General features: G+C 40.0%; 1 protein-coding gene across 10 annotated transcripts in view; it reads right to left on the reverse strand.

Moving 5' to 3' along the window:
• Positions 1-8200, reverse strand: part of RAPGEF5 (Rap guanine nucleotide exchange factor 5) — a 416073-nt gene that overhangs the window by 352792 nt on the left and 55081 nt on the right. The gene's annotated exons all lie outside the window — the stretch shown is intronic.

Below are 8200 nucleotides of genomic sequence, written 5' to 3' on the forward strand. Positions count from 1 at the left end.
GAGGGCCCTACTACACATACCATTTTGTAACTTGCTTTTTCACTTAACAATGGATCGTGGAACTTTTGTTCTTAGCCTGTCAGTTCATTTGAGTCAACAAAGTATGAAATATAGTTCAGCAAGTAATAGCACAGTTTCTCTCATCCTCTCTGGGCCACTGTGTCTGCCTGTTCTAACAAAGACGCCAACTGAGCCAGCGACATGGATTGACAGAGTAGTGTTACAAAGCTGGACAGTCGCTACCTCTTTGTTCATCTAGAGAGACAGAGCCATCCTTTCAACAAGTATTTATTGAGGACCTACTGTGTTCTATTCTAAATGCTGGGAATGTGACAGGAAAAGGGTTGGACGAGCCTTCGGATCTGATAGAGCCCTGAAGGGGACAGATAATAGGCAAGAAGTTCTCAGAGTGGATCATGTGTCACGAAGAAAATAAAGAAAGGTGATGTGACAGAGATCGATGAGATTGCTGCTTTAGATTGAGTGAACAGAGAAGACCCACTAAGGAGAAGACAAGTGTTTGACGTCTGATTGACAAGAAGGAACCATCCAAGTAAAGTTCTGGAGAAGAGAATTCCAGGCCAAGGGAATGGACTTGACGGGGTCTAGGAACAGGAAGAGGGCTAGTGAGATGAGTGAACTGAGAGAATGGAGCAGCTGAGGCCAGAGAGGTAGACGGTTCAGGTTCATGGAATCCTTGGCACGTCGTGGCAGGAAATTTGGCCTTAGTAGGCAATGAAGTCATTGGTGGATTGATGTGACATGATCTACATTTTTTAAGACATGATTCCAGTTTAGTGTTGCCAGATAGAATATAGGATACTTAGTTAAATTTGAATTTCAAGTAAACAATGAATAATTTTTTAGTATAAAAAATAATCTCGATATTTTTATAGAACTAAAAAATTACTCATTGTTAATCTGAAATTCATATATAACCATATGTCCCGTATTTTTATTTGCTAAACCTAGCAATCCTATTCTGGCTGTCATGGAGACTTTTGCGCAGGTGGGTGTAGAAGTAGAGCAAACTCTTAAGAGGCTGTTTGAGAAGTCCAGGAAGCTAGAGCAGTGGCTCCTGAAAAGGAGGAAAATGAGTGAACAGAATCTATGTTGCAGGGAGAATCAAAAGTCCTGACTGACAAATTGCTGCGGGGCAGGACGAAAGGAAAGACAGTAAGGATGACTCCTCGGTGGGGAACCTCTGGGTGGGTAACCTCTGGGTGGGTAGACACAGAGCGATGAGATTTTCTGTTTTTCTACAAAGTCTGCAGATGTATGATATTGAGTAAATAATATAACAAAATAAGAAGGAAAATGGTTTAAGGCAAGTGTTCTCTTTGTTATTGAAAACCAACAACCCTCCCTCCCCACCTCCCCAAATCAACTGAAATCAACACATTTAAAATCAGTTCGTGTATTCTCTTTGTTTCTTAGACAACTCTAAAAATTTTACTTGGATTAAAAAAAGAAACATAAAATGTTATTCAATAACTGAAAGGAGTGCTTCTATGTTTGGCTCTATCCAATGGACCGACAGGTTCCCATTATATAGCAAGGAGTAAACGGTACTGAGGAGAAAGGGGAACGGGGAGTAGAAAGGATGGAGACAGGGTGGGAGAGATGTTAAAATGAACAAGACAGAAGAACAGATGAGAGATTCAGTGGGGCTGGCTTCGAAACTGCCTAATGGCACATCTTATTCAGTTGGTTAATTCTAAGGTATTCCAGGCACCAGTTTCTACTGGCTAACAATAGCAGTTTCCTAATCTGAGGAGAGAGAAAGAATGTTTCTCAAGGCTCTTACTAGATACCAAGTACTTTAGATACGTCTTTCTCAATTTTTATAGCAACCTGTGGTATCTAGGTATGTTTGTTTCGGTTTTATGAAAGTCAGGAACTTGTCCAAGGACACAGAGTGAATGGTTATTAGACTTGGATATGAATGCAGGTCTGCCATCTGCAGAATCCCAAGCATGTAGTCTTTCTGTTACACTATCTTCCTTCATGTGGTTTAAAGAATTTGAATACTATTTATAATGAATTTCTCTGTTGGCTCTTTTCTCCTTCACAGATTTTCTAATCTCAGAGATAGGCATTATTCCCCTCCCCATTCCATTGAATATAAATAAGGACACCGTGAGCAACAGAGAAATAAATATTTCAGAATGGTTTTGTTTTGGAAATAACAACGTGCCTACAGATTGCTGCCCTTGCTTAGCTGGGAGAAATTGATTCGTCTTTAGAGGAAGGTAGCTCTTTTTGTTTGCAGGACTTTAAAAGAATTTTTGCTTCTGTAAGATAAGGCTGAGGCTAATTTGAAATGGGGAAAATCGTTAGACAAGAAGGTGAACTTTATGTCAAAGGAAAAAGTCTTCTTTAAGCAGAGTTGTGGGTTGGATTTCTGGGGAAGAGTATTTTTTTCCTTGTTAGTTTGCTTTAATTTATGGATTTCCTGGGGATTCGGGAAAAGAACAAAGATGTGAGTGAAACAATGGTCCCAGCGTCTAACCAGAACCCAAGGAGAAAAAGAGGGAGATTCGCTGTGAAGTGGAATCGCTGAAGAGGACCGTGATGTTTGCGTGTTTCTTTTGCGCTTTGTGGTTCTTTTTGTTGTCTTCGCCTTTAGGAAACTGATAAACCACTGTGATTTTAGCGGATTAGCAATTCCATAGCAGAAGAAGGAGGAACGACTCGTGGAGCAAAGCCAGAAGAGAAAAGCAAAAGGCTTCGAAGCTGTGACTTGGTAGTTAGAAATCACTCTCTGGAGTCCTCTTGGAATAGTCTGCAAGAGAATAAATTTCCTGCTATTGTGCAGGATAAGGGCTTGAGTAATTTACTTTGGTTGAATTATAGTATGATTATAGTATATCTGATGATAGTATGTCCGGGAAAATCCTCTCAGCACTGTGTGTTTTAAGACAGGAAATTAGATACAAGATGAAATCCAAGAAGGTCCTTTGGTTGGGTTTCTCCCACAGAAGAAAGAAAATCCCTGCATCCCTAGTTATACAAATAATATGCAAATTAGGGTAATTACATATTTGCTTAGAAAATTTCAGTTACCTCATTTTTGGCTTCAAGACGAGTAGGGACACCAGAAGGGAATGCCTGCCAACAGTCCAGGGCTGCTAGATTCTTTCCAGGGGAAACAAAAGGGTACATTTCTTATCAAACAAACACCAGGGTTTTCAACGAGTTTTTCAAATGCCTTAACATCTCCCTTCTACGAAGCATACCAAAAAATAAGTATGAAACGATCAAAATGTGATCCATAGACACGATGAAGCACAAATGGAAAAGTCTTTTTGCCCTGGTTTATTTTACCATACGGTACTTTTCCTCCCTTTTCTTGGCTCAACAATATGAAGAAAGAACTTGGATTTTGTCCTGCAGATAATTTTTGCTATCATTTCTAGCTGTTTCTCTAAGTCTGAACTTCAAATCTGTCACTTGAGAGTGCTGTAGAACTTGTCTGTCTGATATGTCAATGTGTGAGGCTGAGAGATTCAAACGAATGGACCAGATGCTTCCACAGCTGCATCTGTGATACATCTAATGGCACCAGGCAGTGTGGTAGAGACCCACCTGGCTGGCTATCAAAAACAAAAGGTGAATGTCACTGCTGTGGCGGGGTGGGGGAGGGCAGGAATCAGAGAGAATTGGGATTTTTCTCACCAAGGACAATCAAAATTGGGCAAAATCTGCCTTGAATCAAATTGAAGATCTTTTCTGAACATTAGCTGATCTGATTAGGAGTTAGGCATCTCTTCTTCTCTTAGCAGAAGACTATGGAACATGTCTCCTAGCAACAAGAATATTTTACCAGTTTATCATAGGACTGTCTCATGAAGAACACTTGTTCTGCTGCCTACACACAGTTCTCCCAATAACTACCAGAAAAAGGTCACAGTCAGAACAAACTTAGCCATCGAACTTCAGTTTCAACGCATGGTCCTAATGAAGTCACAATCCCAAGAGCTGGATTAACTAAACTGAGTTAACCCTTTGGGAAGATTTTTCGTAGTGTTTCTCTATTTCTATTAAACCATGGTATCGTCCATGTCTTTCTTCCCTCTCCTCTTTGCTCTCTCTCTCCTCCAATCTCTCTTTTCTTCCCAGTCTCTTGCTCTTTTCCTTCCTTGCTTCCCCATCACTAATTCCTTTTTGACATCTGCCTTTCTGTCTTCCTCTTTCCTTTCTTCATTCCTGCCCCTACACTCATCTCATGTAAAATGCTATCATTTCTACCTAACTCCACCCTCGCAACCCTAGTTCCAGGGTCAAGGTAGTTCCCTACCCTTTCCACATACAACAAAGCTGGACTTCTTGGCTTCAAAATATTTTATTCTACCTGCAGCTGCTAAATTATTTTCCCTACAATACCAATCTAATCATGACACTGCCCTGCTCAAATCTTTTCAAGGATCCCCTATTTACTACAGAGTCGGAGGTTCTAAGCCCAGTATTCCATGTCCGACCCAGTCTGGTTCTGATCATCTATTGCAACCCGAGCACTCGATGTCTTTCTTCAGGCACACGCTGCTTCTGCCAAAATGTCTCTGATCCACTTAGGCCTTTTCTTAAGCTGTTTCCTCCGCCTGAAGTCACCCCTATCCAATTCGTCCATTATGACACATCAAAACCACCAGGCCTCGCTTCAGCTTGACCTGGTCTATGTAGCCTTCCCTGATATCTCTAGCTAATCTTTCTTCTGAACTCCTATAGAACTTATCCACATAATGGGGTCACCTTAACAATAATAAACCAGGTGCTACTGGCTCTGTCCTATATCCTTATATAGACCTCAGCCTCCTTTTTATGCTCCAGGTGTTTCTAAAGGTTCTCAGAGTGCCTCACTTGTATTTATTGAAAAAGGACACTTCTTTCAGGCCATCCCATTACTCTGCCATCTTCCCCTAAGCATCTGCTGGGTACTGCTGCTCCTGCCACAGGTAGGAGAGCAGAGGTCTTATCGTGTCAAAGTCGTACAGTGTTCTGCAGTTAAGCGTAGAAAAAGCATATAATTTCTCCTCCCTGAGGAGCTGGAATCCACTATGTTAGAGAGAACCCAGAAGAATACTGTTGATGCCCTAATTGTCTATGAGGCACCGTGAAACAGTTCTTTCTGCTTCCCCCTCCTCTACCCCAGTGTCTCCTATGGACCACAGGATTCAGATGTTAGACAAATGTGGACAGAATGTTGTGTTGTACTTGAAGTTGACCTTCCCACCAAAACTACAGCATTCTCACTGGGTTAAGTATGTTATACCAGTTCCATCTTTGCGTGAGAGCTCCATTGGCCCCTAATACAAGTAGATGTAGGGCTGGCCTGCATATACATTTTTTAGAAAATGTAGCCTTAATGAGTCACTGTTATGGTTGGAACTATATCATATTCCTCAGGTGTATTGGGCAGAAAAATGGTTAAGGTGCATTATGAACTGCAGTGTCCAACATGGAGCTACTGTACACACGTGGCCCCTGAGCACTTTAAATGTGGCTGGTCCCAGCTGGGATGTATTGTGAATATAAAATACACGTCTGATTTCGAAGACTTGATCCCCGCAAAAGAATATAAAATAAGTCATTGATAACTGTTGCAATTCTGATTACATGTTAAAATGATAATAATTTGGATAAGGTCAAATAATGTGATAAATATTGATTTCACCTGTTACTTTTTACGTCCCTTAAAATGGATTCTAGAAACATTTTAAATTACATATGTGGCTTGCATTGGTGGCTGGCATTAAACTTCTCCGGTATAGTGTTACTCTAGAGCTGTGGTTCTCTACAACCACAGCAGCAGAAGCACCTGGGAACTTGTTAGAAATATGAACCCTCAGGCTTCATCCCAGACCTCCTGAGTCAGAAACTGTGGTTGGGCCCAGTGATCTGTGTTTCACAAATTCTCCTCCAGGGATCCTGATTCACACTGAAATTTGAGTATATTGCTGAGAAAGATAAGCTCCAAGGGATAGAAACTGAGATCTGGAGAAAAATAGGATCTCTATAAGTTTTCTTTAATGATTTAATCTTGATGGTCCCTTTTAGACTCAAAATTCTTCCCTGAGTCTGTAAGACGGTCAGTGAACAATAAAGTAAATAATATTTGCTCCCAGCTACACAGGAATGGCTTGCTGGTAACTTCGAAAGTTGCCACCACCAGCCAACAAGAATTCCAAGTCCTTATCAAGACATCTTTAAAAATTCTCAACAGAAATGTAATGAATACAGTAGATACGCCTGAAGCGAGAGATAGTCAGACATGAAATCAGCACAGAGGAAAATAAAAACATACCAACTAAGTTATAATTTAAGACAGGTCCGGGTACCAGGCCGGGCGGGCTGGCCAAGATTCTTTGCGGTGGAGTAACTCTGGAGCTCTCCAGCCACTTCCCTCCATGCCTGTGTCCTGTCAGACAAAGATGACCACAGCCTCAGTCCCTCCTGCACAGCCACCAAAAGGTCTTGACACCGGGGTTTCTCTGATACAGCCCTCGAAAGCCCGCAATCCTCACATATCTCAACTTGACCTCTTCAGGCGTCCTGAAATTCACAAGATTTCATTCCTCCTATTGAAATGTCCCATTATGAAGGAAGATTCATTAGTTCCTGACCACACTTGAAGAACACTACCACGAAATATGCCAGGCACACCCCATGACAAAGCAGGCCTCACTGAAGTATGGGTGAGGAGTAGTATGAAGCAGAAGGAAACTTGTTCCAGGAGACTCGCTTCGGACACCCCTCTGAGTGAAATAATGTCCAACCAGCAGTCTCTCGGGAACAGGTACTATGTTAAACATATCTAGCAGTTTTCAAAGTGTCACCCATGTACTTATTAAAAGTAATCCATGCCCATTGCAAAAAATAAATAAATAAACAACACAGATATAGGTACAGTAGAACGCAAAAGTTTTTTTTCTCTGATTCAATTATACTTCTAGACTATTCTGGATTTTAAAATACAGATATTGATATAGATACCTACAAATAGATGTAGTTTTTAAAATGAGTTCACATGTGCATTCAATTTTGTCACTTGCCCTTTTTACTTGTCCGTATGTTGTAGACAGCTTTGTCATATGTGTAGATTTACCGTTTTCTATTTAATAGTTGCACTGTTTTCTATTGCATTTATTTAACTGGAGCATTGCAACAACAGCGCCTGAAACGTAGAAACCTCTCAACAAATATTTGCTATTCTTTATAAGCACAAATATTTCCAAATCTCCTTACTTACACTTTCTTATTCCTAAAACTGTCTATTTATAATTTTTCTTCTTAATGTAAAAACTTCCAGAAATATGTATATTTTAAAGAATAAATGCTAGCTTTATTTATCAAGTCAACATTTCTGTCTTTATTACTATCCTCTATTTCCTTTGGGTTAATTTTAATGCTCTTCTTCTAGCTTCTAGAAATCAAATATGTAGTTATGTTGATTTTTTTTCCCCTCCTGTTTTCTAAGAAAAGTATTTTAATGCAGCTTTGGTTGCACCCCTGTGTTTTGGTGTTTTAATATATAGTAGTCTCACTATCGGTTTATTTAAATAAATCTTAATTTCAGTTTTGTGTTCCTTTTAATTCAAGAATTATTTAGAATAATGTTTTTACATCTCCAAATACAGTTTTATTGTTATTGCTAAGTGTGAGTTTTATTGCATTGTGTTTGAGGAATGTGGCCCACATGCTTTCTATGTTTAAGAAGCCACTGAGATTTCGTGAGTAGAAACATTTAAATTTAAGGTAAAAATCGAGAAAATCATTATAAGTAAAAATATAAAATAATTTGAATGAATGAAAAAAAGAAAGAAGAAGCCGCTGAGTTTCTTTGTTAGAGAAAGGGCATTTTCCTACCACATGAGTTTTTATTGTGCTGATAAGATGTAATGCAGCCCATTAATCAGAGAACAGGCTGCAGCACATGGATTGCTGTTGTTATAAAGTGCTCGCCATCTGGAAGAGGCTCTGCACATACAAAGCGAGCCTGTTGCTTGCTCCATGCGGGAATGCACACTTCCTTGGAGTGATGACCTGCTCCGCCAGAATCACAATCTCATGGTTACTATTAGAGTTTGCAAACTGTGACATGAGCAAACTGCAAGGTCAGCATCAGAGATGATAGCCGTGATAGAAATTCCCACTGGGTTGAAGGGCACATGAGACCATGCTACATTATTATTATTATTTT

Source organism: Pteropus vampyrus, unplaced genomic scaffold (assembly GCF_000151845.1).
Source record: "Pteropus vampyrus isolate Shadow unplaced genomic scaffold, Pvam_2.0 Scaffold69, whole genome shotgun sequence".
In the NCBI taxonomy this organism is placed as follows: Eukaryota; Metazoa; Chordata; class Mammalia; order Chiroptera; family Pteropodidae; genus Pteropus; species Pteropus vampyrus.